The sequence below is a fragment of the Triticum dicoccoides genome, chromosome 5B, assembly GCF_002162155.2.
Source record: "Triticum dicoccoides isolate Atlit2015 ecotype Zavitan chromosome 5B, WEW_v2.0, whole genome shotgun sequence".
NCBI classification, from domain to species: domain Eukaryota; kingdom Viridiplantae; phylum Streptophyta; class Magnoliopsida; order Poales; family Poaceae; genus Triticum; species Triticum dicoccoides.
The window spans coordinates 561,083,484-561,094,912 of NC_041389.1; positions in this window are offsets into that span (position 1 = coordinate 561,083,484).

An 11,429-nucleotide genomic window follows, 5' to 3' on the forward strand; every position below is an offset into this window, starting at 1 on the left:
GGTACCGCCGCAAAGGCCCACACCGTATGTACTACGTCTAGTCCAATACGGTACTAGAATTTAGATCATAATTTAACAATCTCCACCTTGATCCAAATTCCCTCCAGTATTCGAAGAAAGTGAATAACTCCATCCAAATCAGCATAAACACCTTGTGCGTCAAAGTCCATAGGACTAGTGAGAAATACCAACTAAGCCTGAGCAAAGCTCAAACTTATTGGTAGGAACTGACTTTGTCATCATATCATTAGGATTATCATGAGTACTTATCTTGCATACCTTCAAATCACCTTCAGCAACAACATCTCGAATATAGTGAAATCTGACATCAATGTGCTTTGTCCTCTCATGATACATTGGATTCTTTGTAAGATATATGGCACTTTGACTGTCACTAAATACGGTAGGGCAAGATGAATCTCCACAAAGCTCAGTGTATAAACCTCTCAACCAGATAGCTTCTTTGCATGCCTCAGAAATAGCCATATACTCGGCATCAGTAGTGGAACAAGCCACAATAGACTGCAAAGTTGCTCTCCAACTCACAGCACAACCACCAATGGTGAAAACATAACCTGTGAGCGATCTTCTCTTATCCAAATCACCAGCAAAATCAGAATCAACAAAACCAACAAGTCCATCTCCAGTTTTCCCAAACTGTAAATAAGCATTAGAAGTATCACGCAGGTATCTGAAAAACCACTGAACTGCTTTCCAATGCTCTTTTCCAGGATTAGCCATGTATCTACTCACAACACTCAATGCATATGATAAGTCAGGACGAGAACAAACCATGGCGTACATAAGTGAACCAACTGCACTTGAATAGGGAACTCTAGACATGTACTCAATATCTGCATCTGACTTAGGACATAAAGCTGATGATAATTTGAAGTGTGCAGCTAACGGAGGACTTACTGGCTTGGCATTATGCATATTAAAACGACGAAGAACTTTATCAATATATCCTCTCTGACTTAGATATACTTCTCCAGACGGTCTATCTCTGGATATTTTCATGCCAAGTATTTTCTTTGCTCCACCCAAATCCTTCATCTCAAATTCATTACTCAATTGCTTCTTTAGTTCATCAATATCTGACATACTCTTTGCAGCAATAAGCATATCATCAACATAAAGGAGAAAATAAATAGTTGAACCATTGACAGTTTTCAAATAAACACAACTATCATAATTAGACCTTTTGAAACCTTGAGAGAGCATAAAGGTGTCAAATCTCTTGTACCACTGTCTAGGGGATTGCTTCAATCCATAAAGAGATTTCTTTAACTTAGGGACAAGCTTTTCTTTTCCAGGAATAGCAAAACCTTCAGGTTGTTCCATATAAATATCCTCTACTAATTCTCCATGTAAGAATGCAGTTTTAACATCCAATTGTTCAAGCTCAAGATCATGCATGGCAACAATACTAAGTAAAGTGCGAATAGAGCTATGCTTCACAACAGGAGAAAAGACTTCGTTATAGTCAATACTTGGAATCTGGCTATAACCTTTAGCAACTAACCTTGCTTTATATCTTGTCTCATCATTAGGAGAAACACCTTCTTTCCTCTTGAAAACCCACTTGCAACGAATAGGTTTCTTCTCTCTAGGTAATTTTACTAAAACCCAAGTGCCATTCTTTTCAAGTGATTCCATCTCATCATGCATAGCGGTCATCCACTTATTACTATCACCAGAAATAATAGCCTCGGAATATGAAGAAGGCTCAGAATTACCTTCAATTTCTTCTGCAACAGATAAAGCAAAAGAAACAATATTGCACTCTTCAACTAACCTATCAGGTTTATTAATACCCCGTCTAACTCTGTCACGTGCAAGATTCCAACTAGGTGGAACAATAGGCTGATTTGGAGTGGGAGTGACATGTTCATCATCAACGACGGGTTCATCATGTGCATCAACAATTTCATTACCAGATGTATCACCTGTTTCAATAACATGCTCCACCTGAACAGTAGGCTGCTGAATAGTAGGCTGCTGTTCACTCTCAACGGGAACATTAGTAGATGAAACATCATGTAACATAGCAGATTCATTAAAGATAACATTTCTGCTAATAACAACCTTCTGGGTTTCAGGATTCCACAATTTAAAACCTTTAACACCAGACTTATAACCAAGAAAGATGCACTTAACAGCCCTAGGCTCCAACTTTCCATTATCAACATGAGCATAAGCAGTGCAACCAAAAACTCTCAACTGTGAATAATCAGCAGGTGAACCAGACCATACCTCAATTGGAGTTTTCTTATTAAGAGCAATAGATGGTGAACGATTAATGAGATAACAAGCAGTGGAAGCGGCCTCAGCCCAAAAACGCCTATACAAACCTGCATTGGACAACATGGAACGGGCTTTGGAAATAATGGTCCTATTCATACGCTCAGCAACACTGTTTTGTTGAGGAGTATAAGGAACGGTGTAATGTCTGACAATGCCTTCAGACTTGCAATAGTTCTTAAATTGCTTAGAACAGAATTCCATACCATTATCAGTGCGAAGTATCTTTACCTTCTTTTCAGTTTGTCTTTCAATCATAATCTTCCACTCCTTAAATGCTGAGAATGCTTCATATTTATGCTTCAAGAAATAAGGCCAAACTTTTCTTGAATAATCATCAATAATAGTCAGCATGTAACTTGCACCACCTAATGACTTCTTGCGAGATGGTCCCCATAAATCAGAATGCACATAATCAAGAATACCTTCAGTTGTATGGGTCGAAGTATTGAACTTCACCCTCTTGTGCTTGCCGAAGATACAATGCTCACAAAATTTCAATTTACCAGGTTCATATCCATCAAGGAGACCTCTCTTATTTAACTCTGCTAAACCAAGTTAACTCATATCTCCAAGACGCATATGCCAAAGGTTAGCAGCATCACAATCAGAATTCTTTGAAATAACTGGAGTAGCGTTACCTGAAACGGTAGAACCTCGAAGGTAATAAAGACCATTGGTCGAACTTAAGTCACCTTTCATCACAATAAGGGAACCTTTGGTGACTTTCAAAACACTATCTCCACCTGAATACTTGTACCCCTTTGCATCAAGGGCACTCATAGAAATAAGATTTCTCTTCATCTTCGGAATATACCGAACATCTGTCAAAGTTCTGATTATGCCATCAAACATCTTGATTCGAATAGAACCTATGCCTTCAATCTTGCATGGTGAATTATCAAAACCCAAAACGGAACCAGCAGCAGTAGTGGAATCAAAAGTATTAAACCAATCTCTATGTGGACACATATGAAAAGTGCATGCAGTGTCAAGTACTCACTCATCATTGGTCTCAGCACATCCAGCAATAACGACAAGAGCATCATCGGAACTATCATCACGAGCAACGTTAGCAGAATTTTCACCTGGTTTGTTACCTTTCCTCTTTTCCTTGTTCTGCAACTTGAAACACTCAGAGATGTCATGCCCGTCTCTCCTGCAGTATCTACAATACTTCTTGTCTCTGGATTGCGACCGGCCCCTGTAGCCGTTCTTACTTTTGCCTCTATTTCCATTATTGGAGTTCTTCTCCTTTGTCCTGCCACGAACAGATAATCCCTCGGCTTGGGATGAACTCGAACCATCATGAGGCACCATTAATTTCATCTTCTCCTTAGAGTTCAAAGCTTCATAAACTTCATTAAGTGTGAGAGTATCATGACTGTATAATATGGTGTCTCTAAAATTGGTATAAGAACTTGGCAGTGAACAAAGTAGCATTAAAGCAGTATCTTCCTCTTCATACTTAACCTCCATTGCAGCTAGATCGGATATGATCTCTTTAAATTCTGAAATATGAATCAAAACATTACCTCCCTCGGGTAACCTGTGCAGGAATAATTTTTGCTTCAGATGCATCTTGCTGGTGAGATCCTTGGTCATGCAAATCCCTTCTAGCTTTAACCATAGAGCGGCGGCAGTTTTCTCGCTCAAAACTTCCTGCAAAATATTATTATGCAAATGGAGTTGAATTTTTGACAAAGCCTTACGATCAATTCTTTTCTCCTCATTAGTCCAATCCTCAATTCGGTTCTTCCCAAAACTATCCAGTGCTTCATCATAGTCGGACTGTGCCAACAACGCCCGCATCTTGACTTGCCATAGAGTAAACCTTGTGTCACGGTCCAGCGGCGGAAGATCGTACTTCATGGATGCCATGAGCAGATTAAATCTGTGTACACAAAGTAGTACAAGCCGGTAGAATTTTTTTTGACAGAATTTATATGCGGATCAAATTGAGCAAGGAACAGTAGCACCTGGTAGTATCCGCTAGTGGATGTAGCAGTCGAAGGGAAAAGAAATATGAACTAGTAGCCCTCACGACAGACTTGATGCTTGACAAGTTGACGTGATGGGAACAAGTAGTACTCGACTAGTACTCCTGTCCTCGAGTAGATGAATTTGGCTTCAGCGGAAGTAGCACCAACAGCCACTGTTGATGTCCTCGGAACTTTGAGCCTGTTCATGGGTAGCATCCACAAATTGGCGGAATCGGACAAAAAACGACTGCAGCTTGGGTGACTTGCACGTCGTGGGAACTCCTGTCGATCTCGGTTTCAACGGCGGCAGCAAAAATCGAGCTGCCCTCGGATTGACAGATCGCATGCAGGCGGCGACGCGCAACCCTAATTCCCTCGTCTCAAAAATCCCGTATCTGTAAACTTGGCTCTGTAAACATGGCTCTGTATACCGACGCGTACGAGTACAACTCGTTTACTTGTCCTCCAAGGACTCTCGCCCTCTTATATACCCCATGTAGTCGCACCTCAGACGGTCTGTCGTCTTGTGCTTGTAATACTCCTCCTCATAGTGATTGCGCCTTCGTGCGTCCGTGGTTTTCTCCCGCAAGGGTTTCCACGTAAAAATTCGTGTCTCTTTGTCTCGTTTATTCTCGTTATTATCTAACACTTCAGCGGTGCAAATGAAAAAGAATGATGTTCCCGGTGATCCTTCGTGGTGCCAAGCCGGCCTGCATAGTTCTTTGTCGTGGTTCATTCTCAGATCTGGAGTTCCCCTTTTCCCGGCGTGTGGCAGGTCGCACTGCTTCGATCTTCATGTGGCTCACAATCTTTGCGGTTTGGCCGTTGTCGTTGATTGATTGCGACTAGGTCGGAGTCGCTTTGTTTGGGAGAGGTGATAACGATGATGTCAATGTGCTATGTCGACGACGCTTTCTTCGCAGCGGTGTGTGTATAGTGACATGTTTGTGTGCCTAATCAACGGGTTGTCGACTTGTTTTTCACTAATAAACCGGACATCTCTCTTCTTAATCAATGAAAATGACAAGTCATTTGTCTTGTTTCAACAAACAGGCCTAAGTAAATTGTGATGAGTAAACAATAGAACACCAAATAAGGACAATGCAAATAGAACAAGTACAGAGCATTCTTTGAAGAAACATACCTATGTGAGCCCGACTGCCCGACTGCTGGTCACAGTCTATGAGATTGGGTGATATCTAGAAAGCTCATAAGAAAGTAAGGAGTATGACTAATAAGCTCCACCCGTGGGGTTTAGCCTTCGGCAACCACGTATCAGTTGACAATAGGTGAAACTTTTGCACGCCAAACTGACAATTCAAAGTATACTCCATTGTTCAGTTGTGAAGAAGTCTAATCCTATACCTCTAGGTGGAAGTTTAACTTAACAGTCTCCAAGGAAAATTATGGAGGTAAATACACTGATGGTGCTTGAACTTGTCATCGATGTTCACTTTAGTGCCTGAAATTGAAAAATACGTTGAACTGGTTCTATAACTTGACACGAACGTGCAAATACGATGCTAAACACATTCGTAGACGTAAAGTGCGTCGACGTGGCACTGACATGGCGTGGGACCCACTTGTAGGTACGAAACAGAATTACTTGAGTACTATATATGACTTTATGACTAGTGGGTCTGCCTGTCCGTAATTAGTAAGAAAATTAACATAAAAATGTACTTGTCGGGCATCGAATATGCGACCTGACGCTTGGGAGATATATGCGCTCACAATTCCACCAAACATGTTTTTTTGTCAACAACATCAGACTCTCATAATCAATGTAATTGAATCAAAAACTCTTGTATACATAAATGGGTCGCAGTCTGTGGCCCATTTTCCACAGGTTATTGTTTTAATGTAAAACATATGTTATAATAAACGCTAGATTTGAATATTCATGAGTTATTAATAATTACTTCATGCTACACTAATATCTTGTGCACACAAAATAAATATAGAGAGGTATGTATTAAAACAACTTACTTAAAATCTGCTTGTAATTTTTAGAAATATTAACATATTATTAGAAAAATACTATTTTAAATATAACCCATGAGTGCTTTAAAATGTTTGTAAATAGTAACATATAAAATATTTTTTCTAAATAATAATTATTTTCTGAAAATATTATTTTCTAAATAATAAGTTAATATTTCTAAATATTGCCCGAATAGTTTTTCGTAAGTTATTTTATTACATACGGTATACATCTATATAGTTAATTACTTTGTGTGCACATGAATATTGAATCTTACTTTTATCATACGATTATTATTTACGCACATTTTACATATTTTAAAAAAATAACGTGTGCAAAATGGTCCACTGGCTACAGCCCATTTATAGACACATGAGTTCTGGCTTATGTACATGAAGATTTAGGGGCCATCCTGATGTTAAAGCTTCTTCGGTGTGGTGGCTAGCATGGGCAGCACGCAAGCGTCTGGCTACTGGTTCGATTCCTATGAAACAGATTTTTCATATTATTTTTGTCTAAGGTACTGACAGGCGGGCCCACTGGTCATAGAGATATTCAATTCTGTTGGGTAGTTATAAGTGAGCCCCATGCCATCTCTGTGCCACATCAGTGATATACACTGCCACGTCGACGCATTTTATGTCTACGGGTATGATTAGCACCGTATTTGCACGCTCGTGTCAAGTTTTAGAACCAGTTCGACTTATTTTTCAAGTTCAGGCACTAAACTGAACATCCATGGCAAGTTGAAGCACCACAGGTGTATTTACCTCAAAATTATTGTATATCAAACTTTGTTTGGAACAATTGACAAAGTCATGTGCCTCGAGATCTGGTGTGGGGTTGATGGATTATAGATGGGCTTAGGCCCATATAAGATAATAATCCCAGGTTAATCTGTAAGGCCCATTTAGATATGCACGGCAAGTGGTGGGAAGTTTAGTACCATACTACTAACGTAAGAAGAGTGATGCCCCTTTATAAGGGCTGCTCTAACACATGCCATTGGGAGCTTGGAATACGAGATGTACACGCGCGCTCCTCCTCCTTCTCCGCCCGCCTTGCTACGTCATCACGTGCGTGCGCCGCGTGTTGCGGCAATGAGCCGAGCCTTATTTTTGCTTATGGAAGTGTCACTGCCCGAGACATTGAACCATCGGCTGTTCGGTGACTCGGTCGTTGTCGTGGGCTTGAGCCCAGGTCCATCTACCTCTCGCACAATCCTAGCGGTCATCTACTGTTCCTCTCTCTGTGCTCCTTCCGGCGATCCCATCCTGACGACCATGTGCACGGTTGGTCGGGAGAGCAGGTGCCTCCGAAACTCTGTCGTTCGAGATTCTGCCCGGGAGAACGACAATAAGATTATTGGGGAGCGTCACGACGCGACTGCTCCCGATCCGTCCCCATTACCATCTGCCTCTACTTCCAATACAACGACTCTGCCGCCGCCGCGTTAGCCTGGCCAACCGGAGGGTATGACTCGTTCATCCCCTATTTGCTCGTTCATGTGTTGGCCGTATATATGTTGTTCATAGGTGTTTCGGTTCTATGTACTGTACGTGCTCACATTTTTAGGTATCGGTATGAGATGCATACCGTATTTGCCACGCTTAGTATTTCCTCGTGGATTAGATTAATCGGAAAGTGCTAATATTTCCAACAGGTTGCGTCAGTGGTCATTCAACGACGCACTCCTGTGTCTCCAAGACAACACCTATATTGGATGGCCTTCCAGGCGAAGAGCTTGAATTTGAGCGGTGCCGTGGACTTCCAAATCAGATCCAACAAGGGCCACCTCTCTCTTCCAAGGAAGAAGGCCAGGTAGGTCGTGCTGATGGAGAACAAGGCGTTAGAAGTCTAAACCCAAGTCAAGTTGTCCTGAACCTTCTGTACGATCTGGACTGTGACCAGCGCACGGGCAATGAGCAAAGCTTGAGCCATGAAATGGAGGGCGAGACCTCCCACAATATCACCAAGCCAACCGTTGAGCTGCAGACCCTCGGCTACCGTTCTTGACGCCGTTGCTCTGACCTCAGGAAACTATAAAATATTGGGAGCCTAGCATTGAGTTGCAGACCCTCGGCTACCATCCTTGACACCCATGCTCTGGTATCCGTAGATGATGCTATGTAATTTTAAAAAATATGCTATGTAATTATTGCAAACTCTATATATCCGTATGTCCGTTGTATAAATTATGCTTGTATGCTATCTAGTGCTTGCCAAAACTATTGTGAATATCTTCTAAATGAGAGTTCATCGTTTCCGTATTGAAGTTATTTTTGTTGCTGTATTTATTTGATTATTGGTAACAAATAGACAAGGACAATGCTTCTATACGCCTCGTAAACTTTGACCGGGTTATAAGACGTAGAATGCCAAATATATATAATTAGATTCATTATAAGATGTAGTTTGATATTCTATGTATTTGATATCATAGACATAAATATATTTTTCTCTATAAACTTGCTCAAAGTTTGCAAAGTTTTTTTTTGGTGATGGCATTGTTTGCAAAGTTTGACCTTATAAAAAATCTGTACGCACTACATTATGGAACAGAGAGGTATAAGTTGGCGACTTAGTATCAACATAATTCGATGGCACCGGTAGCGCGTGCCTTTCTTTTGTGTGATTTACATGTGTAAGTATATATGCAGTCCCTGACGTCATCAAGAAATGCTTTGAAATATTCTATGGAAACAATTAAGATTCAAGAACGGCCATACCGGGTACAATCTTGAAATTTAGTTCTTTATTATTAATTTTGCATTTCTAATATTTATATGTTTTTTCATTTGTCCATTGATGTTTGTTGGCAGGTGCACTAGATACGTTCTACAACCCAAACAGATGGACGATCAATGTCAGGAATGTTGCGCGTCATGCGCGCGGAAGGGCACACACGAGTAACGCTATACTCACAAAAACTTATGTGAGCGTAGAGGCTGATGTGGAGGTAATTAATTGGATCAGGATTAGTGTCTAGTCTTCTATGGTCCTTAATCCTGGCCCATGGTTATGTTTCTAGTCGTATTCAGGCCGTGGTGGCCCAGTAGGTGGAATTTTTTTTATTTTTTTCCAGATTTTTTGTTTTGGTTTTTGCTTTATTTTTTTTGTTTCTACTTACAGTTTTTCAGTGATTCCTTTTGTTGTTAGATCACAAAAATTATAAACTTTCTGTTATTGCCATTAGTTTTCAAATTTGAATAGTTTAAATTTGAATTTTTTGAAATTAGTGTGAATCACTAGTTTGTGAATAAGTTTACTATAAAAATAGAGTTTTGAGTTATTCTTTTTCTTGCTATTTAATATTACTGTGTTTTATCATTATATTCAATTTGGTAATTTTTAGGTTATTTTTAATATCTGTTTTTAATCAAAAACATATTTTGTTGTTTTAGTTTGCTATTAAAGTTTCTAACAAATTTTCTTTATGAAAATTCTTTTTGCTATTAATGTTTTGAACGGAAAATACTTTGATAATTTTAGTTGCATAAATTTTATATAATTTAGTTTCAAAAATACTAGATTCCTTTTTCCATTATGGTTTTATAAAAGATTTTTAGTTGATTCTTTTTTCTACTGAAGAATATTATAGTTTTGTTTTACTTGATCATAACAGAATATTTTAATTGATTATTTTTAGTTCATTTTTTTCCATTAATTCATTCTTTTTGCTATTAGTTTATTATTTTTGCTATTAGTTCATTCTTTGAGCTAAATGACCCTGAAATTGAAAAGCACTACAAATGAACTCTGAAAAGGTTGAAAGTTGGCTTGGTGTCATAATTTCATCCACATAGCATGTTATAAAAAGTTGAGAGGGTTACGGCAAAAACTTGATGCACTTAGTGTACAAAACGGAAAATCTCTTTCAAAGTATCAGGGTTTCGGACGAAAACTCATCCGTTACAAAGGTATTTCATTTTTTTGAACTTATTTGAAGTCTAGACTTTTTGTGTGTTCAAAATGAACCATTCAAAGACACATCATCAATTTTCAACCCTTTCTGACTTCATATGGTATTTTTCATGCATTTACTCATTTTTTAAGCTAATTGACCCAGAAATTGAAAAACACTACAAATGAACTCTTGGCATGGTATCATAATTTCACCCACATAGCATGTGCTAAAAATTTGGGAGGGTCATGGCAAAAACTGGATGCATTTCGTGTATAAAACGGACAATCTCTTTTGAAGTATCAGGGTTTCATACGGAAACTCATCTATTACAAAAAGCATTTCATTTTTTTAACTTATTTGAACTCTAGACTTTTTCTGTGTTCAAAATGAACCATTCAAAGCCACATCATCAATTTTCAACCCTTTCTAACTTCATATGGTATTTTTCATGCATTTACTGATTTTTTAAGCTAAAAGACCCTGAAATTGAAAAGCACTACAAATGAACTCTGAAAAGGTTAAAAGTTGGCATGGTATCATCGTTTCATCCACATAGCATGTGCTAAAAAGTTGAGAGGGTTACTGCAAAAACTGGATGCACTTTGTATATAAAACAGACAATCTCTTTCGAAGTATCAAGGTTTCATACGGAAACTCATCTGTTACAAAAAAGATTTCATTTCTTCACATGTAACTGCAGTGATATTCTAGATCAAAGGCATCATCATAATAGTTGCGGAGAGAAAGTCTTCACTTTTTCTTTGCTTGTGTCCTTTGCTTATTGCGCCGTAACCATGGATAATCTTCATCGTTTAACAGGGTGCTTGGGTCAGCCTTGACTTTGAAGGGAGGAATTTCATGAAACTTTTCATAATCTTTAGACATGTCTGTCTTTCCCTTCAATCCCACGATGTCTCTTTTTCCTGAAAGAACTATGTGGCGCTTTGGCTCATCGTATGATGTATTCGCTACATTATCTTTTCTTTTTCTCGGTTTGGTAGACATGTCCTTCACATAGAAAACCTGCGCCACATCATTGGTTAGGACGAATGGTTCGTTTGTGTACCCAAGATTGTTCAAATCCGCTGTTGTCATTCCGCACTGTGGGTCTACCTGTACCCTGCCTCCTGATAGATTGACCCATTTGCACTGAAACAAAGGGACCTTAAAATTATGCCCGTAGTCAAGTTCCCATATGTCCACTATGTAACCATAATATGTGTTAATTCCCCACCTGGTTGCTGCATCAAAG